The 27,948-nt window shown below is 38.4% G+C and overlaps 1 long non-coding RNA gene across 1 annotated transcript; it reads left to right on the forward strand.

The window, feature by feature from the left end:
* The first annotated feature begins 5,109 nt into the window (after positions 1-5,109).
* On the forward strand, positions 5,110-27,466 carry LOC113192704 (uncharacterized). The gene is made up of 5 exons (XR_003302050.1): positions 5,110-5,155; positions 5,898-6,019; positions 22,825-22,965; positions 24,021-24,123; positions 27,205-27,466. It is a non-coding gene; the product is annotated as an uncharacterized LOC113192704 (long non-coding RNA).
* The last annotated feature ends 482 nt before the right edge of the window (positions 27,467-27,948 follow it).

The raw sequence follows: 27,948 nt of genomic DNA on the forward strand, positions 1-27,948 counted from the left end.
AACAAGTTTGCCAATTAATCCTGGTAGAATGGAGGACAGATTATTATGGAATCTGTACAGATAATTATATTTCCATGAAAAATAAAAATACCCAATTCAATTTTTTTTTAATTTTACAGAGGGAGGAAAGGCAATGAGAACAAATCTAATTTTCAAATTTTTCATTTCAGTTTACAGATGCCAAGTTTACTAAAGTCTTATGGGTTCAATATAGTATAAGAAAGACAGAGCTGCATTTTACATCCAGAATATAGAAGATTAAAACATCAACAATATTCCCCAAACCACCATACAATAATTCTTCATCAGGTTGTTCAATCCTGTGGAGTTAATTCTTGCTCTGCTGGATTTTGGGTTAGCAATTTCCCAAGTGCATCTGCTTCTCAACTAAAAAGAATTCTGCAAGTCTGTGGTCCATTAGTGACTTCAGAAGCCAATACCCATGAATTTGTCCTTTCAAGTGTCTGTGAGCTGACATGAGTAGCATAGTTCCTTTGGGGGGAAATAACTCCTTTTCAGCACTCTAATAACTTTGCATGTATCAGCATAGGCCATCCAGCCAAGGCTTGAACCACTGCTCATTCAAATCTTGGAAGAGTGCCTCTTGGTCCTCCTAGAGCACGAGAGCATGGCATTTTTCTGTGCAGCTATCACCACACCATTTCTCACTTGATTCAGTCATGAGAGTTTCTAATTGCCTCTTGAGTTCTGATGAGGTGTGATTTTTTCTGCCTCATTCATTTGGGGTACAGCTGCAGGTTATAAAACTCTAGGTGAGGGACAAACTTGACTAGTCAGAAACAGAATATCCTATCATCCATGTTGCGGTTATTTGGCCTCTTTTGTTTTGCCCAATGCAAAGGACAAGAGTATTTGGCATTTGAGCCAAAGGGTATTACCTTTGGCTACTTATCCTTTTATTTTTATTCTGTATTTTTATGGCACTACTGAGGATTAAACCCAGGGACCTTGCATATGCTAATGAAGCATCTTACCACAGAGCTATTGTCTATAAAAGTAAAACACTCTCTGAATCCAAAAGAAACCCATTGTTTCTTTACTGGCCAAATCTGTCAACCTGCTATTTGTGTGACATCCATTTCCACAGGGCTCTAAGACAGTCCTAGCTTATTGAAGGCACAAATTTGCCTGTTGCTGATTGTGGAGTCTTCAGGCAAGCATTAGAGTAAAGCAAAAACTATTTGTAAGGTGACAGAGAGTTAAAAATGACTGTGGTTAATTTATTGATAGTAATTTTCTAAATTAAAATTACTGATGATTTTATAAGAAGAATAAAGCAAATGACAGGAAATTTGTTTCTGCAGCAATAAATGCAATAAAACCAATCCACAAAATTTAAGACAAAATGTGTATAAATGATAATTATTATGCCTAATTTTGGTAACAGTGAATGTTATGTAGTTTTACAAAAAAATAGATTAACATTTTATAAAGGAAATATCTTGAGATATAATAATTCAGGAACATAACTTACCATGAGTATATTTAACATTCAGTAATAATATATAGCAAGAGAATATCAAGTGAAAAGATTATGTAAGTCTGGAATAGATTCTAAATATCTATGTATTAATAACACTTCATAAAAAAGTCTACAAGTATATGTAAACCTATTTAAATAGATGATACTGTGTAACTTGTAGTTTTTTAAAATATTTGTTTTTTAGATGTAGATTTTGTTTCTAAGATTCATCTATATTTTAATAGCTGCAGCTTTAGTTTATTCATTTTTACTGATATATTGTATTCAACTGCATGATTGGAGTATGATTTATTTATCCAGAATGATCTGTTTGTGGGTATTTCAGTTGTCTTCAAATTTGTGATGTTTAAAAAAGGTGGTGCAGAGGTCTTTCTTATACAGATCTTGTGCACATCTGTTCTGGATATATAACTGTGGATCCATTTGAGGCGTTACCAGATAAACATAACCAAAATTCTTTGCAAAGTTGATGTACCAGATCATATTCAATCATTTGTGTATAGGAGGTCCTATTGTTCCACTTTTTATATTGAAACAGGAGGCTCTGTGCTTGGTTCCATACACAGGTCTTTGAGTCAAACACATGGCAATTATGATAGCAGCTGTTTCTTTTAGTAACTGTGTGATTTTGAAACCCATAATTAGCCTCTTAGTGCCTTGTTCTTATAATCTGCAAAATATGATACTAACTAAATAGAATATCTAGAACACATAGGCAGTATATGTTTGTTTTCTCTTTATTCTTTCTAAGAGAAATATTATTTATTTTTATTTTTTTAAAAGAGAGAGAGAGAGGGAGAGAGAATTTTTTAATATTTATTTTTTAGATTTCGGCAGACACAACATCTTTGTTTGTATGTGGTGCTGAGGATGGAACCCGGGCCACACACATGCCAGGCGAGCGCGCTACCGCTTGAGCCACATCCCCAGCCCTATTTTTTTATTTTTTATAAATGTTTTAAGTCATAGATGGACACAATACCTTTATTTGATATTTTTAAATTTTTATGTGATGCAGAGGATCAAACTTAGTGCCTCACATGTGTGAGGCAGGCGCTCCACCACTGAGCTACAACCCCAGCCTGAGAAATATTATTTTAACCTCAAGATCATCACTGTGTCTTAGCATTTTGGGAAAGTTGAAAGAATCAGGAAAATAAATACAATAATACATATTATATGACAGGTTCAAGGTCATTTCTGTGATAAAGAATGCTGTGGAAAGTGACCAATTAGTTCAATGTTCTGGAGTTCTGTTGTGTAATATATTGCATATCTATAAATAGCAAGAAGAGAGGATTTTGAATGTTCTCACAAGGAAATGATAAAATTGAGTTGGTGAATATGACAATTATTCTGATCTGATCAAGACACATTGTATACTTGTATGGAAATATTACATTATATTCCACAATTATTATCTGCCAAGTAAAAATAAAACAGAACTTAAAAAAGAATGCTTTAGAATGAGTTTTATGATGGAGAGGAGAAAGAGAAAAAAGATTAGTCTTTCCTATTGAATGCTTGTATCTTCTTTGTCGCTTTCTTGAGTTCAGTAATTCAGGTGGGTCCATAACCTAAGAGTCAGTATCTTCTTGGAGCTCCAGAAAAATGAGGCACTTGATGACTGTGGGTCTTTGGGAAGGGACACTGAAAGAAGATTCAGAAACTCTGACCAAATCTTAGTGCCTGAGCCCTCACTGTTGACAGCATCTCGAATGAATCATTTCCTCTTTCCTTTCCTCACCTACTAAGGTGGATTACACCAGGGAGCCAGGTTAATGGGAGCATGGTATCTAGACTGAATATTTACTCTGCTACTCTGCCATTTTCTTTACTTGATTTCTCCTTTTTTGTCAAGCACTTTTGTTCAAATGGATTATATGGAGTGGAGTCAAGCATCCTAGAGAACAACATTTGGAGATATAGATTGGAGGAGGGCCCAGAAATCCCCTTTGAGAAATTACATTTTAATGGCAAGAGGAGAAAGCAATGCAGGCATCGGTGAGAGCATGTTCAGAATTTCTGTGGTTTGATGTAGCTTGGCCCATTTGGGATGGAAGAAGGCCACTGGAGCAGAGTGAATGCGAGAAGAATGGCTCCAGATGAGAGTAGTAAGGAAAGCAGGGTCCAGAGCACACAGGGCCCAGCAGGTTAAGGTCCATAGTTTGCATTTTACCTTCTGACCTCTAGCAAGGCACTGGAGAGTTTGTAAACAGATGTGATCCTGCTTGTTTTTGGCAACCTAAAAAAATTTTGGACTCTGATGGTAAAAATGCTATACCCAGAGTGGAACGGAGTGGAGCATCCATGTGAAGTGGCCTGAAGTAACAGAACATTAGATTTTCATTATAGAAACTTAATATGGGCCTGGTGACAGTGGTGATGAGGACACACGACAGGACTTGGGGCTGGATGATGGGACTCTCTTAATTATTCTCCCAAGTGAATGTATTGCCTGAGGTGAAGAGGGATGAGGGATTAGTTATCCTTCCTGGTGTTCCAGTTAAGCAATCAGTCCCACTAAAGGAGGGCAAAAGTCACTGAGACATATGGCCCCAGTATCCTTGTATGGTTCTGAAACAAGCTAAAATATTTAGAAATCCTGGTTCTCTTTGTGACAAAAACTCCATATTTCCCCATGCCATTTTCCCTCTTACAATCATACCCATCAATCCATGGTTCCTGACCATTTGCATGTTATTCAAGATATATTATTATTCACCAGAGCATAATGTTTTCCCTTGATGAGCTATAGTTCGGAAGGAACATAGATCACATTTATTTAAATTTTTAAGCTGTATCCCACTAACCATGATTTTATTTTTTGCATTTTTACATCATAAACCATATGGAGCTAATTAACATTTCTATATCAGTTTTAATAGAACAAAGAATTAGATAAATGTGTTTTGAGTGGATATTGAATATAAATTTTATTCTCCTCTGTACCCTACTGCTTGTTAGAATATCTTCCACACATGATTTTTTGAAATGGTTATAAATTTATAAATTTATGTGTCTTTAATGCCTCACAGCTAGTAAAAATCAAAACTCTTTTCCTGACCACCATTCCTCCATTCTATTCCCTGGAGGTAATCCCTGCTAACATTTGGTCCATACTTGAGTTTTTGGTCTGTACTTGGCATACAATTTTTCTATGCATGTGGAAATGCACATGCATGCAATAGATATATTGGCTTATTTGTTTATCATCATCATCATCATCATTATTATTATAATACCAGGAATTGAACTCAGGGGTACTTAACCACTGAGCAACATCCCCAGCCCTTTTTAATTTTTTTTTTTTTTTTTTGAGAGAAGGTCTTACTAAGTTGCGTAGGGCCTCGCTAAGTTGTTGAGGTCAGCCTCGAACTTGCAATCCTCCGAGTCGCACAACCGGACCAGAATTCCACCAACTTCCCGCATCCCAGACTAGTTTGTCTAATTGGCAGTCTCTTAGATGGTGGCCTGCAGGAGGAAGGATTTTTTTTGTTTGTTTGTTTTCAGAGAAGGTGAGGGAAGGACTTTGTGTAGGCATTTCCGGTGTGGGGAAACAGCTTGCGTATCGCCGTTACCACAGTAACCTGACGTCATCATGGCGACCAAGGCGACCAAGACGACTTTTTAAGACTAGAAGGTGATCTGGTGAGAGAAGAGCACGGCCCCGCCTCCAGGTGTTTGGACTCAGCTGAGGGTGTGGGTGCCCTGCGGGGGGGAATTGAACTCCGCTGGGATGGGGATATGAAGGGATCTCAGACCCAAGTCGCCTCATTCCCGCTCTAGGACTTGGTGCCCCGCTTAATGGAGAGGGAGAGAGACGTGGGACCCTCCTGGCACCAGGCAGCATGATGTTCTCTCCAAGGTGTCCTGGACCTACCTCTCATATAAAAGCGGGGCGCGGGAGGGTAACACGGGGAATGGCCCTCTGTAGCCTAGCTACTCCTCTGTAAAATGGGGTTAGGAATGCTCTCTCACAGGCCCACCCTGCAAGCACATAGCCCTGTGGATTTTGTGGAATCACGAATGCCTGTATGAATTCAGGCCACTTATTCCTTTTCAAATTTGTTGTTAGGGGGCCTGGGATTGTGGCTCAGTGGTAGAGCACTCCCTAGCATGTGTGAGGCACTGGGTTCGACCCTCAGCACCACATAAAGATAAATAAAGGTATTGTCCATCTACAACTATTTTTTAAATTTATTGTTAGGGAATAGAGGAGGAAAGGAGAAGGAAAAGGCGTGGTGAGAATCCCATTGTACCCTCTGGTTGTTATGATCACTACCGAATTGTATCAATGTCACTGTTCAATGATCCAGTGCCTAACATGGTGCCAGGCATAGTTACTCTTGTAAGACAAGGTCATTTTTTTATTCTGTTTCTTTCCTGGAAGCTCCTCATATGGCTCATATCAGGTGTCTAAAGAAGACAGTTTTCTGAGGATGTGGGTCATGATTGCTGCTGAAGATCTGAAGGGCAGCAGTGCTCGGGACACTCCCAACACTTCCATCCCTGGTAAGATATAATGCCTGGCTCAAGTGAGTTCATAGATCTGAATAAGAGTATATGGCAGAATAGCATACACAAGGTTCACAAAATAGTCTGAAAGTAGAGAAGCTACTTTGATCTCATCCTTGAAGAGGTTTAGCTGGTGGGATTTCATTCTTTCAGTAGTATGTGGTTTGTAGTAGTCCTTAGGGCCCATGTTAGGAATGCCTTCTTTGTCACAAAGCAATGAATAGTTCAGTTGGGGGAAAATGATGGTTAATATGCATTTGCAAAACAATTTTTTTGAGGTTCTGGGGATTGAACCCAAGGCCTTACACATGCTAGGAAAGCACTCTGCCACTGAGCTACATCTCCTGCCCTTATTTATTTTGAAATAGCATCTCATTAAGTTGCTGAGGCTGGCCTTGATCATCTTGCATCAGCCTCCCTAATAGCTGGGATTACGGGCATGCACCACCATGCCTGCCTGCCGTTTTCAGCTGGCCATAAAGAAATTCTTTGACTTATCTTGTCTGATAATAGGTATTTTGACCCTCATGCCAGTATGAGCCCTGCCCCATATCATTGAGAAAGGAATGCTTTAAAGAGAGGCCAAGAAAAATCTCAACAGACCTTGCTAGGTTTCCCCACCCAGTCTAGTAGCATGAGATCATATTCTTTTGTTCAGTTGTTCATGCTTTGATTGTGCTTATATTATAAAGCCTCTATAAACAACCCAAAGGGGCTGGGTTCAGAGAGCTTCTGGATAGCTGAACAGAGGGAGATTCCTGGAGTGTGGCACCTGGTGAGGGGATGGAAGCTCCAGGTCTCTTCCCCCATACTTGTCCTACATATTTCTACATTTGTGTCCTTTGTAATATCCTTAATAATAAAATGGTAAATGTGTTTCCCTCAGTTTTATGAGCTGCTCAAGCAAGTTAATCAAACCTAAGATGGGGATCATGCAAACCCTGGTTAGTAGCTGGCCAGTCAGAAGCACAGGCAAAACAACCTGGGTTTGTGATTGGCATCTAAAGTGTGGGAGGTATGGTCTTCAAGATTAAACCCTCATCCTTTGGGCTAAGAACTGAACTGTGTGTAAGAATTGAAGTAAATTAGAGAATACCCATCTAGTATCAACAACTGCAGCGTTGCTTGCTTGGTGGGTGGGATTAAAAAAAAAACTCAGGCTGAAGTTGTGGTTTCAGTGGTAGAGCACTTGCCTAGCATGTGTGAAGCACTGGGTTCGATTCTCAGCACCACATATAAACAAATAAATAAATAAATATTCATTTTTTTTAAAAAAACAACTCTGCATTCCTGGTTGAGAAGTCTATTGTTGAGTAAAAGTTTGGGAGGAAATTCATCTGCACAGATCGTGTATTGTTCTAGTGGGTGTGGAAATATGCAATTTTAGGTCTTTCTAGCAATCTTAGATTATAATACTTCATTCCTGGTGACTGCATATTTTTTCTACTTTTTAATGAAGTTTTTAAAGCAAGAAGTATTCTAAATGTTAGTTAAAATGTTACTAGAAACTAATATTTGCAAAAATAAAAATTACTCTGAGTGTGCTGTATTATAATGACACTAGGTCACATTCCCTAAGATAACCAGTTACTCTGAAGTATCATGATTATATTCCTAGGATGCAATATTTTTATTCTTATACTTCAGAAGGAAATGGGCATTAACTTTATTATCATATGATAACAAATGATCATTTCTATTGTGGTTATATGTAGCATGGACCAATTTGATCATAGTGCAGATCCATTAATATAACAAGAGAATAATAATAGAAGGAACCATCAGGCTGATTTATTTAATTACATCAAAGATTACTGTACATACTTAAAATATATGCTTTAGTAAGTTTTAACATACATGTGTACTGATAAATTCTATTAAAGTCAAGATAATAAAAATACTCATCACCTCAGAAATCTTCCTTATACCCCTTTATAATTCGCTCCACCTACCTGACCCTAGATTCCCTCTCTATATCACTTTGCCCCATTCTTAGGCAAACAGTGATCTTTTGTCACTGTAAATTAGTTTTCATTTTGTATAAATGGAATCATACATTCCTTATTTTCTTTTTTGTCTGCCTTCTTTCATTTGACCTAATTACTTTAAAATTTATCCTTATTGTTGCATGTATGAATAGTTCTTATTTTTTATTATTGGGTAAAATTCCATGACCTGGATATACTACATTTTGTATTATAATTGACTTTTTCCTATTTTGAGTCTTTTTAATTAATTAAGAATTTTGTTTTATTTATTTATTTCTGTAGTGCTGAGAATCAGTATCAGGGCTTCGCACATGCTAGGCCAAACACTCTATTACTGAGCTTCATCACCAGCCCTTGAGTCTTTTTTTTTTTTTTTTTTTAATGAAAGCTGATGGGAACGCTTTTTAAAATGTTTTTTCATGAGCAATGATTTCTTTCTCTAGGGAAAATATTTTGGAATACAATCAATGACTAGAAAACTTGGTAAATGTAAGCTTATCATTGTAAAAAATCTGTCAAATTGTTTTCCAAAGCAGTTATACCATTTTCCCCACACCAACACTGTGTGAGAGTTCCTTTGTCCATTACCTAGAGAGCACCAGCCATTTTTAGAGGGATATAGTGGTATCTTATTGTTGTTTTAATTTACATTTCCTAATTATTTTAAGCATATCTTTTTTCCCCCTCTTTTCTTCTTTCTCTCTCTCTCTTTTTCTAGTATTGGGGGTTAAACCTAGTGGTTCTCTACTACTGAACTGCATCCTCAGCCCTTTTTATTTTGTTTTGAGTCAGGGTCTCACTAAGTTACCCAGACTGGCCTCAAATTCATGATCTTCACAGCTTCTTGTGTTGGCAAGTCTAAATTTCTGAGACCAATAGACTTCAGACTCTGGAAGGAGTTGAAGTTTGAGTTCAAAGGTAGTCTCCTACTTACTAGACTAGGAAGATCCTATATTGCAGATGAAATCTGAAAAGTAAGCCAACAGAATTCCTTCTTCCTCCAGGAATATCAGTTTTTTGTTCTGTTGAGGCTACCAGATGAAGGTTGAGGCCCACTCACGTTGTGGAAGGCAGTCTGCTTTACTGAGTCCACTAATTTAATGTAAATCTCATCCAAAAACACTGTCATAGAAACATCTAGAAGAATGCTTGACTGAATATCTGGGCACTGTGGCTTAGCCAGTTGAGACATATAATCAACCATCATGACATCCATTTGCCTGATTTTTTGTTATCAACTTTTAGACATCATTGGTAATATACTGAAATTAAGAAGAAAATATCCTTGACACAATTCTACAAGTCATCTCCAGAGAAATCAATCACTAAAATAAAATACTTTAGTAGCTATCAATATTTAGAATTACATTGTGGACTTTTCCTTTTTTATCCTTAAACAAATCTGCCTTGATGAATTCCTGGATTCTTGGGTGGTAAGGAAAAAAAGGGAAGGAACATGTATGTATGTATGTATGTAGACATGTATATATGCATAAAATATATATTTTGTGTATATTGCTGAAGCTGTGAGGTGTATTTATTGTGAGAAATTTTTGAGGTTAATTATTGCATGTTATGTCAGTCACATTCAATTCCTAGCACATATTAGAAAACAAATAGAAGATTTTGGTTTTCTGATTTTTCTGCTTGGCCAGCATGGTTACCATGGTGATTCACTGACTGCTGTGGGATTTGGTGCAAACTGAGCATCCATTTTTGATTCTTTCTTGAATCATTTCTTACTTTGATAGTTGTGAAGCATTGGTTTTATAATTCTGTCATTCCTTCTGGATTTATTAATTGACTTTTGGATATTAGAATTGTATTTTATTAATGACTCATAGATTGCTATTTTTATCAGAGTTTGCATTTATTATTATAGTTACATATTTTTTTAAAGAGAGAGAGAGAATTTTTTAATATTTATTTTTTAGTTTTCGGTGGACACAACATCTCCATTTTATTTTTATGTGGTGCTGAGGATCGAACCCAGCGCCCCGCGCCCGCCAGGCGAGCACTCTGCCTCTTGAGCCACATCCCCAGCCCATAGTTACATATTTTGATGTTCAGGTTGTCCCAGTGTTTGCTAGTGGATATGCCTTCAATCTCAGTGTCCATTTGATGCCTCTCTGGAAGTCGTTGAGCATGTGCTTTGTTCTCTGAGCCTGACCATCTCCTTATCTGTAGAGAGGAATTAATGTCTGCCTACTTCATAGAATCACTTTAAAGATTTGAATAATGCAAGTCTGGAAATAACAAGTTACTCCATGTGGTATCTAGTAGGTCTTCAACAAGTGTTAGTTCTCTAGTTCAAATTTGCTTCGTTCTGTCATTGCAGTACCTCTAACTTTAACATAATATGTTTACTTGAGAGAATACTTAGAAATGTAATATCAAACAGGGATAAAATTATGAAACATTATGTTTTAAATACTTAATTGAGAAAGCTGGGATTACGGGCACATGCCACCATGCCCGGATGGATCTTTTTTGATGTAGGCATTGACTCCTATACATTTTCTTCTTAGAAATACTTCTGCATCCTATAAATTTTGGTATATTATATTTCCACTTTTCTTTGTCTCAATATATTTAAATTTTTTTCTTTTAATTTCTTCTTTGACTCATTGGTATTTGAGCATGTTTAATTTTCATCTATTTGTGAATTTTCTGAAATTTCTCCTGTTATTAATTTCTACTTTTATAACAGTGTGGTCAGGAAGGATACTTGATATAATTCAATCTTTATAATTTTGGGGGACTTGTCTTGAAGCCTAACATGTGATCCCTCCTGGAGAATGTTCTATATGTGCTTGAGAAGAGTGTTTATTCTGCTGCTATTAGATGGATTCCTCTTCACACTGGGTTTGGCTTGTGATTGGTGTCTGATGACTAGGGTCGGTGGAGCTTCCATGAAGCTGAGGCCTAAAGTACAAGCATACACAGAGGGGCTATATCTCTGAGATCCAGGGTGGTAATGGACCTGACACCTGCTGCACAAGCACCCCTACTGCTGCACTGGTGGAAGTACAGAATGTGCAGATATTTGTGAAATAATCAGGGAGCAAAGAATGGAAGCACAGTGTGAACAAAGTGAGTGGCTCTATTATCAGGGCAGGGCCTTGCCCTCTGTGGTGGCTGAGCTCATACCTGGAACATAGTAATGCATTGCAAAGGCTTGACTATGGGGCCCAGATTATGGACTTAATCACTGTGGCAATGGCTCTGGTATCTGAGTTATGGGTGGACACAATGCAGCCACAGAGCCTGGGTCTAGATTATTAGCAGTCATCGAATGACTATGGCCTTGGGTCTGGGACTGCTTGGGGTTGAGAAAGGTAATGGTTCTTTTCTCAATATAGCTCAACAGTGGATGCTTCTTGTGTGGCAAGGAGGGGCATGTATCTGTGTCTTATCTCAGGATTTCTCTTAAAAAGAATGATTGATACCTTAGTGGTGAGCAAGATTCTGGAGTCCTCAGTGGATCTGGCCTCTGACAGTGATAACCTCTGACTTTCTTCTTTGCTCTTAGCTATCTTCAGGCATCTGAGGTATGCTGGTCTTGCCAGAGACCCTTTTTGATGTGAATATTCTTTTTTTTTTCCTTTTTTTGCTCCACTTTGTTACTGACTGCAGATTCTTTAATGGACTTCTGAGCCCTCTCTGGGATGTTTTGGTTTGTGAATGGCTGTCTATATACTTTTATTGGGAGATGAAGGGTGGTATCTCTTAATCTGCTATCTTGGTAGGCTTTTTATTCTTTAGACCTTTTTTATTGTTTCTCCTTAAATGAAATATTGTTTTGTTTCATGGTTTTGTCTGTAGATCCCCTACTACCTCATAGAAAACCAGAGAGGAGGTAACATGAGGAGAACAAATGGACATTTTCATTTCAACAGTGGCAGAGTAAAGTGAGAATATGTTGTGAAACAACTTTCATCTCATGACCTTCACTAAAATCCTGGGAAGTGGAGACGTGCTCTTGCCCTTTCCCTGTACATCTATAATTTCCCAACTGTACCCAACTGTGGCTGTCAGTGTAGGTAGATTTATATGTTAGTTCTGTGATGACCCTATTAGCTAATTCCCTTGATTTAGGGATGTTCTCCATTTGGAAACAGCCATTTTCCTAGGGGAAGAACTGGAGGTGTTTATTTTTTTCTCACTTCCAAAACCAAGACATTTTTGTTATGGATAAAAACGGAATTACATGAAAGGAAAAAACATCATTTAAAAAAACCTTAAAATTCAATTACTCATGAATAAACATGGTTAAATTTTGAATATATGTATATTCAAAAGAGTTTGTATCTCAAATGAACTTTTTGAATATATGTATTCAAACTTTTTTCACAAGTTTTTCTGTGCAAATGTAACTATATTTAAGAACAGGAATTTGATAACATACTACTTATACCCTTGTTAACTGCTTTTTTGTGACAGACATCGAAGGGCAATCCATGTCCATCACTCTGAATACACATGTCAATAAAAAAGGCCACTGAGACACTAGTAGTCAAATTAGATATAAAAACAGTGATTAAAATGGTTAATATTCATTGTTGACTTCCTATAGTTCCAGACACTATTATCAGTGTTAAGCCTGTCATTGTTCATTTAACCTTCACTACAACTGAGGAGGAGGGCCTATTGATGTTCCACTGCACAGTTAGGGCAGGGATGTTTAGTGGAGAGGCTTAGATTTGAAAGTAGGCCATGTAGCATCCAAGCAAAGATACCTAACCAGTATGCGCTACTGCCTCTCATCAGATAAGACCAGATTTATTGTTAATCGGGCACATCAAAATGAATGAAGCGGAGATAACTTGTTTTTTCTCAGTTGACTAGGCAGAGATTTAAAATATATAAAAAAAATCTTTGTGGTTTGGAATTTGGGGAAATGTGTCCTGTTATACTACAAACAGTGCTGCTTGGCTCCTGTCTCCCTTCCTATGTTTTAGGGATGTTCCCCTTTTGCACCGAGTGACTTTCCTGTAGGTGGGACAGCAAATGCTTATTTCCTAATTATTTTATTATTTTGTATATTTACAAGAGAAATAGATATGTATTATAGGTAAAAGTAGAAAATATAGGAAGTAATATAAAATAACATTCCCCAAACATAAAACCCAAGGTAAATCCTGCTAATGCTTTCATCTAATTATATTATTTCACAAGTTTTCTTATGCATGTGTTTATTTATACATGTATGGCTGACTTTTGGTATTTGTTTACATAATATAGGAACTCATTTTAGTTTTTTAACCTGCTTGTATTATTGTAGTGGGTTGAATGAATTACATCTCCCAACAAGATTTGTCCCAGACTTAGCTCCCAGTACTTGTGAAAGCAGCCTTATTGGGGAATAGGGTTTGTGCACATGTAATTTAGGATCTTGAGATGAGATCATCCTGAATTTAGGGTGAGCTCTAAATCCAATGACCTTTTTTAAAAAAAATATTTTTAATTGTAGTTGAACATAATAACTTTATTTTATTTATTTTTATGTGGTACTGAAGATCAAACCCAGTGCTTCACACATGGTAGACAAGCACTCTACCACTGAGCCACAACCCCAGCCCCTGACCTCTGTTTTTGTAAAAGAAATGACAGAGAACTTTGACACCTTCCCAGGCAGGAGGTCATGTGATTGAGACAGACATTAGAGTTCTGCTGCCACAAACCCAGGGAAATGGAAGCCACCACAAGCTGGAAGAGGTAAAGAAGGATCTTCCTCTTTTAAGTCTTCAGAGAGGGTGAGACCCTGTCAACACACTGATTTTAAACTTCCAGTTTTCAGAACTGTACAAGAATAAATTTCTTTTTTTTTGCCATGAAGTTTATGGTAATTTGTTATGGCAGCCCTAGGAGATGAATATGCTCATTAACAATTTATCTCCATGTTTTTGGTACTGGGAGTTGAACCCAGGAGTTCTTAACAATAGAACCACATCCCTAACCCTTTTTATTTTTTTATTTCAAAACAGGGTCTCACTAAGTTACTTAGGGCCTTGCTAAATTGCCGAGGCCGGTTTTGAACTTTTGATCCTCCTGCCTCAGCTCTTGAGTAGCCAGGATTACAGACATGTGCCACCATGCCCTGCAGTAACAACGTGTTACAAATGTCATTATGAATAAATACCAATCTGTACCCTATTTTATCATGACTGTAAAGAAAGTAAGATCAATAACGATTTGTAAAAACAAATTTTAAAATTGCCTAAAATTTCTTATGTATCATATCCTCTTTATGTATTGAGGCATTCAGTGCTTAGAGCACACTTACAAGATGGGTACTATTGTTAATCCTCGTTATATAGATGACAAACTGAGGGATAGAGACAATAAGAACTTGCCCAAGACTGCACAGTTGGGAAGTGGGACAGTTTGCATTTGTACTCAGTAGTCATGCTCGAGAGCCTGGTAAGTTGTCAAAAGTTTATTGTTAAGAGGGCTGGGGTTGTGGCTCAGTGGTAGAGCATTTGCCTAGCATGTGTGAGGCACTGGGTTTAATTCTCTGCACCCCATATAAATAAATGAACAAAATAAAGGTTCATCAACATCTAAAAAATATTAGAAAAATTCATTGTTAAGAGAGAGAAGCAGTTGATTCAAACATGTGTATTTTAGGACATCATTAAAAATAATAGTCACTGTGTTAATATATTTATAGGAACAATTGTATCTAGTAACAAGAAGGTGGTTTGTGACCTTGGAAAAATGTTCATTGCAGTTATGGGAATGGAAGCCAAATACAATGGGATAAGGAATGAATGGAAATTGAAATTTATAAACAGGGAATGTAGAAATCCTTTTTGGACCTTTGATTTGAAGGAGTGGGGAGAGAAAGGAAGTTAGATATTGAACCTGTCACTGAATGGGTAATGAGATGCCCAGGAGGGATTATTGGATAGCTTTAATTTTTTGAAACTTACTTGAGCAAGTTTATAAGTTAACGTTGAAGAATTACCTCATCTCAGATTTAAACCATCTCAGATTTTGACCTTAAAGTTGCCCATATATTTATTTCTCTTCTCACACTTTCATTTCCACTAAGGAGTTAATGAGATACCTCTAATGGAATAGTATAGGTTATGAGTACAATACGTATTTAGTTATTAGCAAATGAAAGAATGGACAAATGTGTGAGAGAATTGCTAGTGAGTCTTAGATTTCTATCTTTCCAGAAATGGCTGAAATCTTGGTGTCATGTGGTTGGATAATGCATCATCTGAGGACCTTACACTGATGAGTTGCAGGATGGGTCTAGAAGTTTCCTATAAATACACGAACTGAGCAGTTCAGTAACAACCATTAGGCAAACACCACACCTTTCTTCCCACTGTGATCTGTCACTGAGCTCACCATATTAGGTCACAGATACTTCTATTTTCCCAGTGTGATGAACTAGATTTGGGTTTGCTCAGAGTTGTGTTGTGAAACAGCTCTTATCACATTATGAAATACCCAAGAAGGTAGATAAGCTCTGTCTCTAAAACTTTGAACTCAAGGCATATCAGAGCGAGATTTGCATTCTTATCTAGCTGCCGGTGTTCTCAGTAGGGGAAAGATGAGGAATGGTTTCACAATACCTACCTTAGTCCTGAGGCTCAGCCAGCTCCTGTTTTGTGTCTCAACTTTAAAGTCCTGTTCTATGTCATGTTCTCTGGGCAGGTTTTCCTCAGGTCAACTGTAAAAACATACATTGTATATTTTTACAGTATTTATAGTAAGGATGGAATGGTCAGGCCCATTTCACAGATTACCAAGCCAAGCTTAGGCTCACAAAGCCTAAATCACTTCTTTAGGTAAAATGTAAGGACTGGCAGGAGGTTCTCTCTCTCACCCTCCCTAGAGGACTCTGAGCATCAAAGCTGAATTTTTCTCTCAGATCGGATGGGAGGCTGGAGCCAATCTCAGTTTTAGATATCCTAGATAATGATGGATGCAGGATGATTCCTTCTGTTAGTTAAATAATTCCAGAAAACACTGGAATTAGGACCAAGCTCCCAACATGCATCACTTCCTTCCCCTTTTTGAGTCACTCAAAGTTACAATCTCCCTCATGCTATCAGATGATACCCATCTTTCTTTTCCTTCTCTTTTTCGAAATACTGATAATTGAACCCAGGGCCTAGCACATTCTTGGCAAGCTCAAACAAAAGCAAAAGGACTGAGCTACATTCCCAGTCCTTTTATTTTTGTTTTTTATTTTGAGATAGGATCTTGCTAAGGGCAAGTTGCTGAGGGCCTCACTAAGTTGCTGAGGCTGACTTTGAAGTTGCCATCTTCCTGCCTCAGCCTTTTGAGTTCTAGAATTACAGGCATGTGCCACCACTCCCAGTCTTTAGTTTAATCTTTTCTTTTTTTCATGAAAAGGTATATGTTTTGCAGGGTAACAAATATGATAAACTCATATTTGTTACCCTGCAACATATACCTTTTCATGAAAAAAATGATTCTAGTTCTGTTTGGAAAATTCACATGTATATCAAAGCAGTTCCATTTGCTGTTGACCCCCAATGTACATGGCATTAACTGATTTATCTCTTTCCCCTCAGTGTAGATTGAAGTGTCAACACTATAGAGGGTCCCCCAGTGACCAGAATCCTCACCATCCATTACCCCACCCCTGAACATGCTTCCCAGACCTTCTGACACCCACTCTCAGTCATCCTCTTTTGGTCACTTCTTGTTAGGTCTGTGCTGCCCTATGCTCACTGGTGAATGCCAAGGTATGCTAGAGCTATTTGGAATTTCATTGTATGTTTTTACAGTATTCTTTTACACTTACCAGTTTTGGGAAAGAAAAAGAATCATTCTGTACAAGCTGGTTTCAATGGCGGTATCATTTTTTCTGCTCATTGTGTAAACTGCTTTGTGGAGATTTTTGATAATGGTGGTACGCTATTGCCACCTCGTGACAGAATTCTAAACTGCAGCTTTAAACTGCTATTCAGGAAAGTAGGAGGGTGTGGCTTGCCCAAACCCACTCTGCAGAGCTTTACGGAAAACTGGGTGAAAAAGGGGGCACTTCCAGTGTATGGGTATACTGATGATTCCAGACAAAAAGTGAAGACTCTCATTATTATGAAGAGAAATTCTATGTGAGAGAAACAAGTGATATCTTATTTTTTTTTTATAAAAATATATTTTTTTATTGGTTGTTCACAACATTACAAAGCTCATGACATATCATATTTCATACATTAGATTGAAGTGGGTTATGAACTCCCAATTTTACCCCAAATGCAGATTGCAGAATCACGTCGGTTACACATCCACAATTTTACATAATGCCCAATTAGTAATTGTTGTATTCTGCTACTTTTCCTATCCCCTACTATCCCCCCTCCCCTCCCCTCCCATCTTCTCTCTCTATCCCATCTATTGTAATTCATTTCTCTCCTTGTTAATTTTCCCATTCCCCTCACAACCTCTTATATGTAATATTGTATAGCAATGAGGGTCTCCCTTCATTTCCATGCAATTTCCCTTTTCTCTCCCTTTCCCTCCCATCTCATGTCTCTGTTTAATGTTAATCTTTTCTTCCTGCTCTTCCTCCCTGCTCTGTTCATAGTTGCTCTCATTATATCAAAGAAGACATTTGGTATTTGTTTTTTAGGGATTGACTAGCTTCACTAAGCATAATCTGCTCTAGTGCCATCCATTTCCCTGCAAATTCTATGATTTTGTCATTTTTTATTGCTGCATAGTACTCCATTGTGTATAGATGCCACACTTTTTTTATCCATTCATCTATTGAAGGGCATCTGGGTTGGTTCCACAGTCTAGCTATTGTGAATTGTGCTGCTATGAACATCGATGTGGCAGCATCCCTGTAGCATGCTCTTTTAAGGTCTTCAGGGAATAGTCCGAGAAGGGCAATAGCAGGGTCAAATGGTGGTTCCATTCCCAGCTTTCCCAGGAATCTCCAAACTGCTTTCCAAATTGGCCGCACCAATTTGCAGTCCCACCAGCAATGTACAAGAGTACCCTTTTCTCCACATCCTCGCCAGCACTTGTTGTTGTTTGACTTCATAGTGGCTGCCAATCTTACTGGAGTGAGATGGTATCTTAGGGTGGTTTTGAATTGCATTTCTCTGACTGCTAGAGATGGTGAGCATTTTTTCATGTACTTGTTGATTGATTGTATATCCTCCTCTGAGAAGTGTCTGTTCAGGTCCTTGGCCCATTTGTTGATTGGGTTATTTGCTATCTTATTGTCTAATTTTTTGAGTTCTTTGTATACTCTGGATATTAGGGCTCTATCTGAAGTGTGAGGAGTAAAAATTTGTTCCCAGGATGTAGGCTCCCTATTTACCTCTCTTATTGTTTCTCTTGCTGAGAAAAAACTTTTTAGTTTAAGTAAGTCCCATTTGTTGATTCTTGTTATTAACTCTTGTGCTATGGGTGTCCTATTAAGGAATTTGGAGCCCGACCCCACAATATGTAAATCATAGCCAACTTTTTCTTCTATCAGGCAAAGAGTCTCTGATTTGATATCAAGCTCCTTGATCCATTTTGAGTTAACTTTTGTGCATGGCGAGAGAAAGGGATTCAGTTTCATTTTGTTGCATATGGATTTCCAGTTTTCCCAACACCATTTGTTGAAGCTGCTATCCTTCCTCCATTGCATGCTTTTAGCCCCTTTATCAAATATAAGATAGTTGTAACTTTGTGGATTAGTCTCTGTGTCCTCTATTCTATACCATTGGTCCACCCGCCTGTTTTGGTACCAGTACCATGCTGTTTTGGTCACTATTGCTCTGTAATATAGTTTGAAATCTGGTATCGCTATACCGCCTGATTCACACTTCCTGCTTAGAATTGCTTTTGCTATTCTGGGTCTTTTATTTTTCCATATGAATTTCATGATTGCTTTATCTATTTCTTCAAGAAATGCCGTTGGGATTTTGATTGGCATTGCATTAAACCTATAGAGAACTTTTGGTAATATCGCCATTTTGATAATGTTAGTTCTGCCTATCCATGAACAGGGTATATTTTTCCATCTTCTAAGGTCTTCTTCTACTTCTCTCTTTAGGGTTCTGTAGTTTTCATTGTATAAATCTTTCACCTCTTTTGTTAGGTTGATTCCCAAGTATTTTATTTTTTTTGAGGATATTGTGAATGGAGTGCTTTTCCTCATTTCCGTTTCAGAAGTTTTGTCGCTGGTATACAGAAATGCCTTTGATTTGTGCGTGTTGATTTTATATCCTGTCACTTTGCTGAATTCATTTATTAGTTCTAGTAGTTTCTTTGTAGATCCTTTTGGGTCTTCTAGGTATAGAATCATGTCATCTGCAAATAGTGATAATTTAAGTTCTTCTTTTCCTATTGTTATGCCTTTAATTTCCTTTGTCTGTCTAATTGCTCTGGCCAGTGTTTCGAGAACTATATTGAATAGAAGTGGTGATAGAGGGCATCCCTGTCTTGTTCCAGATTTTAGAGGGAATGCCTTTAACTTTTGTCCATTCAGAATGATGCTAGCCTGAGGCTTAGCATAGATAGCTTTAACAATGTCAAGGTAAGTTCCTGTTATCCCTAGTTTTTCTAATGTTTTGAACATAAAGGGGTGCTGTACTTTGTCGAATGCTTTCTCTGCGTCTATCGAGACGATCATATGGTTCTTATCTTTAAGTCTATTGATGTGGTGAATAATATTTATTGATTTACGTATATTGAACCATCCTTGCATCCCAGTGATATCTTATTTTTATGGCTAAAATTCTCTGGATAAATAGAGACATATGAGAAAATATAAATTCAGGTCGCTGTGATCTTTGTAACCTGCCTTTACCTTCATTATGACAATATTTATATGTAAATACATTTCTGTGAAAATATTTTAAATTACAATTTAGTTGTTTTTGATTTTACATCAAATGATCATTTCATCATATAGATGCTGCCAAGTATTTTACTTGTATTGTTGATAAAAATTTACTTCCTTTACCATTTGTATTAGAGACTATAGTTTAATATCCTCAGACACAATACCTTTATTTTGACACAATATCTTTATTTATTTATTTATCTTTATTTATTTATTTATCTTTATTTTTATGTGGTGCTGGGATCGAACCTGGTGCCTCACACATGCTGGGCTAGCACTCTACCACCGAGCCACAACCCCAGCCCTGATGTATATTCTTTTAAAATATTTTTAGTTGTAGATGAACACAATACTTTATTTTATTTATTTATTTTTATGTGGTGCTGAGGATCGAATCCAGTACCTCATAAGTACTAGGCAAGCGCTCTACCACTTACAGTCCCAGCCCACTAATGTATATTCTTAACAACGTGGTATGACAGTATCTGTTTCTTTACACATTGGAAATAATATGAATTATTGCTAATCTGATAGGTAACATACCACCTCTCACTATTGTTTTCATTATAACTTATTTTTTACTGCCCTCTAGAATTCTATCTTATGGATGCGATATTCACTTTTCCTAATACTGTGTTAATTGGGGTGTTCTGATATTCCTCATTATCAACCCTGTGGGATGGCATTACACCACTTGAAGGGCACAGTGTGAGGTAGAGTTCACATGGCTGTTTGCAAGATGAGATGAATATGCTCTGTTTGAGCCCAGCAAACTGTCGTGGGAGAATTCTAGTCATACCAGAACCTGGTTTGTATGTGTCTGCATGCTGACAATCATGCTTCCCTCTGCTTTCTTCTGCCTCTTTGTGGCTTTGCCTCCTATTTAGCCTATCTTTCTAAATTCAGGCCTAGAAGTAGAGGAAGGGAGTTCTCAGGATGGCAGTGTTTGTTATTTTTTTCTTGTTTTTTTTTTTTTTTTTTTTAGGTGTAGATGGACACAGTACCTTTATTTATTTATATGTGATGCTGAGGATCAAACCCAGTGCCTCACATGTGTTAGGCAAGCGTTCAACCACTGTGCTGTAACTGCAGCCCTTCCTTCTGCCACCTTTTTTTTTTTTTTTTTTTTTTTTGTAGCAGGGATTGAACTCAGGCCACTCAACCACTGTGGCACATCCCCAGCCCTTTTTGTATTTAATTTAGAGACAGGGTCTCACTGAGTTCTCAGGGCCTTGCGAAATTGCTGAGGCTGGCTTTGAACTCATGATCCTTCTGTCTCACCCTCCAGAGCTGCTGGGATTACAGGCGTGTGCCACTGCACCTGGCCTCCATTTATTAATATATATTTTTTGGTTGTAGATAGACACAAGACACTTATTTTATTTATTTATTTTTATGCATTGATGAGTATCAAATTCAGTGCCTCACATGTGCTAGGCAAACTCTCTACCACTGAACTGCAACCCCAGCCCCAGGATGGCAGTGTTTATAACCAGATTCTTATTCATGGCCCTTACTAGGTCCTGAAGATAGACTTCTAAAAGGGAAATTGTTGGTGCAAAGGGTGTGCACCTATGTGGCCCTTTGATAAGTACCGCTATCCTGACATTCATGAAGGAAGTTCTAATTTAGTCTCCTAAAATGGAAGCATATGGAAAATAAAAGTATGGAGAGGCATGAGGAAAGTAATAATGCTGACTTCCTGTCATAGAGGGCGGGCCTTAGACTCTATTTTGGACCGATTCTTAAGTTACCATCATAGTTGGAAGATGTGAAAGAGATCAGAGATAAATCAGATTTTCACTACAAGGGCAACCTCAGGAAATTTTTGATTATTCTTGGGGTATAACAGAAGACCAGGGGATGGGGGTGTAGATCAGTGGTAGGGTGAATGCTTGGCACATGTGAAGCCAAGGGCTTAATCCCCATACCAAAAACAAAACAAAACAAAACCCTAGGCCAAAAATCACATTTTAAAAGCTTTCTTGCAAATATAAAGACAATTAAAATCACACATTTTAAAGTTGGTAATTTTTAGTAAATAGATTGAGTTGTGTAACTATATCCATAATGGACTTTTGGATGTTTCTTTACCTGAAAAATTCCCATTGTGTTTCAGTGCAGTTAAATCTGCACCCACCCCCAGCCACATGAACTACAGTTATGCTTTTTGTCTTTATGGATTTTCCTGTTCTTAGCATTTCATGTAAATGGAATTATGATATTTGATCTTTTGCATCTGGCTTCGTTTACTTCAGATAATATTTTCAAGGTTCATCCATATTCTAGCATGTAGAATTCATTTCTTTTTATGTCTGAATAACATTCTGTTTTAAGGATATACTGTGTTTTGTTTATCCATTAATCTTTGCATAATTTTCACTTTTTATTAATTGTGATTGATGATGCTGTGTACACTTATTAAAGTTTTGATGAAGACATGTTTTTATTTCTCTTGAGTATATACTTAGGAGTGGAATTGCTGGGCGTATGGTGATTCCATGTTTATCTATTTGAGGAACTGCTAGAATACTTTCATGGCCCTGACAATCATGAGGCTTAGTCAGTTTTTCTCTATGTTAGATCATTCTATGAGTTTTGAGAAACAATACCACAGAGTTGAAGCACCCTTCTTGCTACATCATATCTGGTACTACATGATGCTCACATGACATAGTTTTCACTTGGTTAAGGCAATGTTTTCTTAAGTTTCTTCTAGCGTACAGTAACAATTTTCCATTTGCCTAGAGAGCATGTAGAGACAAGAAAGAAAATCCTGACGTGTTTCTCTTTTCGCTGTGAATCCATGCCATTTCTATGTGTTGGAATGAGTGCCCTAATAGGGAAGGGGGTAGGGAAGAAGGGAATTGATTATATCATAACCATTCATCTGAAGTCACTGTCTACCCCATTTCTTCATGTTTCCCAAATTTTCCTGTCTCCTCCTTTTATCCCCCTGTTTTACATGAGAAAAGCATATTTCCTTGAGCTCCTGAAGGGAGAGAGCAAATCTTCATGCTGTGTATTCTGGAAATGATGCTGGAGCAAGACAGACAGATCTCCCTGGGCAAGCATTATATCCAAATCAGAAACTCTGGAACATTCTTGACTTGGGGGTAAGTCTCATCACTCTCTTATCCTCACCTGGGAACACATGTATCTGTTGTGTGTGAGCGTCTTTGCTCTGTGGTAGAGTGGTGACAAAGAAAATAGACAGGTGGGGACTAAGTGCTTGGTGAATGAATCAATACCCAGGGCATAGGCTCCAGTTCCTCTGTTTTGGATCCTATTCTCATGTTGAGCATTTATCATCTTTCTGTCCCTTCCCAGGGGTGACCTAGATGCCTACTTTCTCTCTATGTCGCCTACTGTCACAAAGGGGTAGGAAAAATAGCAACAACAGAGAGAGAGAGAGAGAGAGAGAGAGAGAGAGAGAGAGAGCGAGCGAGCCACTGGAGGACCTGCTGTTCTCCTCTGTCCTGGAGAAGTTGGGAAAAAAGAAGAAAATCAGCATCCTATTTCCTCTTGTTGTAGATACTATCATGTTCCCAATTTTTCAGTACACTTAAACTCATAGACCAGCCAACCCACTTGACACTATAGTTAGGCCTCATGGCACAAAGATTTCATCACTGGCACCATCTTTAACATGGGGGGTTGTCAAGTGAGTACTTACATATAGAGCATAGTACTGGGAAAGTTGAAAATGACCATTTTCCAAATGGGAAGCTGCTGGTTCTTTTGCGGGGAGAGCAAGAAATGGAACCTCATTTCTATCCTGCCACTTCTCTGGAGAGAGTCTTAGACTTTGTGAGGCTGAGCTTGGTCACATGTGAAATGGTACTCACCATTCCTTCACACTGACATCTGATGGTAAATAAGAAATGCTGAAAAGTACCCATGGGATACAGTGTGAGTCCTGTTTCCACTGCCTCCTCCCTCCCAGGGGGAGATGTCATTGGCCAAAGCTCAAAAGTGTAAATGCATAGAGAGCCTGTGCAAAGGGAGCAGCAAGCATTGAAATAGACCCCAGAATGTGTAAGCTTTGGGCCAGTGTGAAGCTGTGATTTTTGTTACCTGATGGTTGGGACAGAGGAATAAATTATGGCACCATTTCCTATTTTTACATATGCATGCTGTCCCCTTACTTCGCCATACTGTTTGATACCAGAGGAACAGTTTCCCATTGATTCTGAGGTAGAGCAGACAACATGGATGCTGGACCAAAGATGAGAGTCAAGACACTGGACACCTCCCTGACTGCAGATTCTTGGGTGAGTCACTTCCCCTGTGCTGGCCTCACCCTAGCACAGTGATGCCCTATAATAGTAGCCTGAGCTCTGGGTCAAAAACCAGTTTCAGTCTGGATACCACTGATGAAGTTGGAGTGATTTTTTAAAAAATTTGTCTTGAATCTCCATGTGGTAGGCAGAATTCTAAGATGATATCCAATGACCTTCACCCTTGTGTAATCTCCTCCTCTTTGAGCATGATTTGAATCTGTGAATATGATATGTGGTCCATGATTATATTCTGTTATGTAGCAAAAGAGAGACTATTTGGGTAGGCCTGACCTACTCAGTTAAGCTCTTTTTTTTTCTTTTTTGGTACCTGGTATTGAACTCAGGGCCACTTGGCCACTGATCCACATCCCCAGGCCTATTTTGTATTTTATTTAGAGACAGGGTCTCACTTAGCGCCTCGCTTTTGCTGAGGCGGGCTTTGAACTTGCAATCCTCCTGTCAGCCTCCTGAGCCACTGGGATTATAGGCATGTGCCACCGCACTTGGCCTCAGTCAAGTTCTTTAAAAGTAATTTTTCTGGCTGTTCTAAGTAGGGGAAATCAGAGATTCACAACCCAGGAAGCATTCAATGCACCATCACTGGCTGGAAGATGAAGGTGACTATACAGCAGAAAATTGGACTAGTCCCTAGGAGCAAGGAACCTTCATAGATGACAGCCATAAGGAAAATGAGGACTTCAGTCCAATAGTCACAAGTAGATTATTTCTGTAGCAACAAGCATGATTGATATTGGAATTAGATTACTCCCCAGAGGCTTCAGTTGAGACCTCAGTGGGACCTACACCAATACCTGGATTTTTCCCTAAGCACATAATAAGGTCATGCTGTGCCAGACCTCTGACCTATAGGTCTGTGATCTATTGAATGGGTGTAGATGTTAGTCCCTACACATGTGGGTACACAACTGCAGAAAATTCATCCATTCCAGTTAAACTGGATTCATACTCATTGCATATAGAGTGTATATGTGTGCAGATGATACTTGGAGAGAATATAACACATGATAACTTTTACTAGTGCACGGTGAAGCTGATGGTTATGGATATATTCATAGTGGTATCTGAATTCATTTTCCACATTTCCCAAGAGGATGATGGGTTACCTGTTAATCAGAGATAAATAAAACCCAATAGTTTTCTTAATGTAAACATATTAGAATTCAGACATTTGAAAAGGTATAATAAATACCATAATAACCAGATATGTCCACAACCAAGACTGTAAAATTAAACATCAAAGTAAATATACCTGGATGACTTTTCTGATGCCTCACCCCCAAAAGGACCCATTATCCAAAATCTGTTTTTGACATTCTCCTGCTTTGCTTCACGTTTTACCCCTGTGACTATATCCCTAAACAAAACCCATGGTTGCTTTACTTATTTTAAGCCCTTACATAAGTAGTATATTTATATTTATATACTACTTATTGATTTTTTTCTTCACTGAACATAGTGTTTTTGAGATCTCTCTAATAATGCAGCTTTGGGGTTTTGATATTTTAGCTATGCTTGGTGACCTGCTTGCATATTTGTCTGAGGCACTGAGTATTCCAGTATTCCAACCACTAACAGGGCCTCACTTGGTGATTTTCCCTTAAATGTTGGCAAGTGTCTGCAGAGAAATTATATCAACTTGTCCTTTCCCAGGTGTATATGTAGTTCTCATGACTCCAGAATTTAGATTTAAACAGGACACAGTCTGAATACAAATTTAGTGGCCATATTTGTTTTTATTTGTTGTTTTTTTTTTATTTTTGGCTTTTTTGTTTTTTGTTTGTTTGTTTTGCCAAATACTATAATTATTCCAGGATATATTCTGAGGCATAAAGAGGGAATACTATCTTTGTTGTTAGAAATGCACATAAGTGAAGATTTGGGCCTGTTGTTTCTTCTTTTAGGCGCAGGGACTCTGTTCTAGTGCCTAAGTCTCTGATCCACTTTGAGTTGAATTGGGAAACACATTATTGCACAGATCTACAGAAACAGGTGTTTTCATCATGTAGTTTTGGGGATACACATTAGTGAAGAGATAATAAATTTTAACTAGATAGCAAATACTAAAAAGGCAAAGTGATCATTGTCTTTGACAAAATGTGATCATTGTCAGGACTTTTCTTCCTGATGTGGGCTGAGGAGCCCTCTTATTCATCACATTGCTTAGGGCTGAGCTGAGCGTTTTGCTAGCTAACTTGTTGCCTTGAGGTCCCCTGAACCTACTCCATCTACCCAAGCAGGAAAATTTGCCTCATGGCTGAGATAGAGCATCCACAACCACCACTAGTGTTGATATGGGGCAGTACTTAGGTCCCTCCTTCTGGAAGGACCTGTAGATCTCCTCCCTCATCCATGTGTGGGAGAAATCTCCTTTCTTCTCCCTTCTCTGTATCCTTAGAGGCTGCTCTCCCCTCTCTGCCATGTACAAGCAGCCCAATTCTTTCCATGAGCTTAAGTTTTCATAAAAGAAGAAATCCTGACTTCAGACAGCTTCTGTTTCCATCTTGCCATAAACCTCCCCTAGAGCAAAAGGAAGGGGCACCAAGTCTGTCACTCTGTGGAAATGCAGGAAGGGTGATGATTTTAATAATTTACTCTGTTTGGTTTATAGATTAGATTTGGGAAATCGACTATTTTGGGTGCCCCTTAAAAACACAAGCCTTTTGAAATAAAAACTTAGGAATAGGTGACAGTGTTTGTCTATATTATATTGACCATAGGTTCTAGTTTTACCTTCCTAAAATAACTCAGATTCCCTGAATAAAATTTGTTTTGTAATCTTAGGTCATAGATTTGACCAATTAAGGATAGTCTCTTACTTTTCTACCAGATGGCTAACTGCTTAGAATGGTGTATTTTACATGGCTCAGCAATCTCCAAGACTCCTTGGAGCTATTGCTGGGTTTCTGTGTGCTGGGACTAGTCCCCTAGTGCCATTTTCAAAGCAAACACAATTCCTGATAACAGGGGCATGTGTTTTTCCACCAAACTGGGCAGAGTTCCCCAAAATGCCTGAGCCCCAGCCTAGTCCCTCTAATTATTATATTTTCTCAGGTAGTGTCCTGAAGAGCGGAGGCATTTTTTTCCTTAGTGTGAAAAGCAAGAAGACAAAGAGCCAAGAAGAGCATTTCCAGTTTGATGGAACAGTCCGTGCTGGCGGTTGCTATAGTAACCTGACGTCATCATCGTGATCATGACAATTTTTCACTAGAGACTTCCATGGCCTGGCAGTAAAAGCAGGGCCTTGTCTTCAGGTATTTGGACTCATAGAGGGTATGAACAGAGTTCTTCCCATTGCCTGAATCTGAACCTTGTTCCTCTAATTAGTGCACTTTTTCAGGTGGCCTGAGGGTGAAGGTGTTTTTGATTTCAGAGAAAGACAAGGGGACTGAGAGGAGGCCTGTACAGAGGCATTTCTAGTGCTGAGGACAAATCTGTGTATTGTGGTTGCCATAGAAACCAGATGTCATTATGGCCACTATGGTGACTGTGATGACATTTTAAAGGAGACCCACTTGCTATGGTTGGAGAGCAGTGTCCCACCTCCAGGTGTTTGGACTCAGCAGAGGGTGTGGGTGCCCCACAGTGGGGACTGAGGCATGGAGAGACAAAGGCATCTGAGACCCAAATCACCTTGTTCCCACGCTGGGTCATGGTGCCCTGCTGACTTAAGAGGGAGAGAAATATGGAACCCTCCTGGCTCCAGGCAGTGTGATGTACTGTGTGGATATTATAGGATCATAGATGCCTGTATAAATTAGACCACTTCTTATTCCTTTTCAAATTTGTTTTTAACAG

The sequence above is a fragment of the Urocitellus parryii genome, chromosome X (genome assembly GCF_045843805.1).
Source record: "Urocitellus parryii isolate mUroPar1 chromosome X, mUroPar1.hap1, whole genome shotgun sequence".
Taxonomy (NCBI): Eukaryota; Metazoa; Chordata; class Mammalia; order Rodentia; family Sciuridae; genus Urocitellus; species Urocitellus parryii.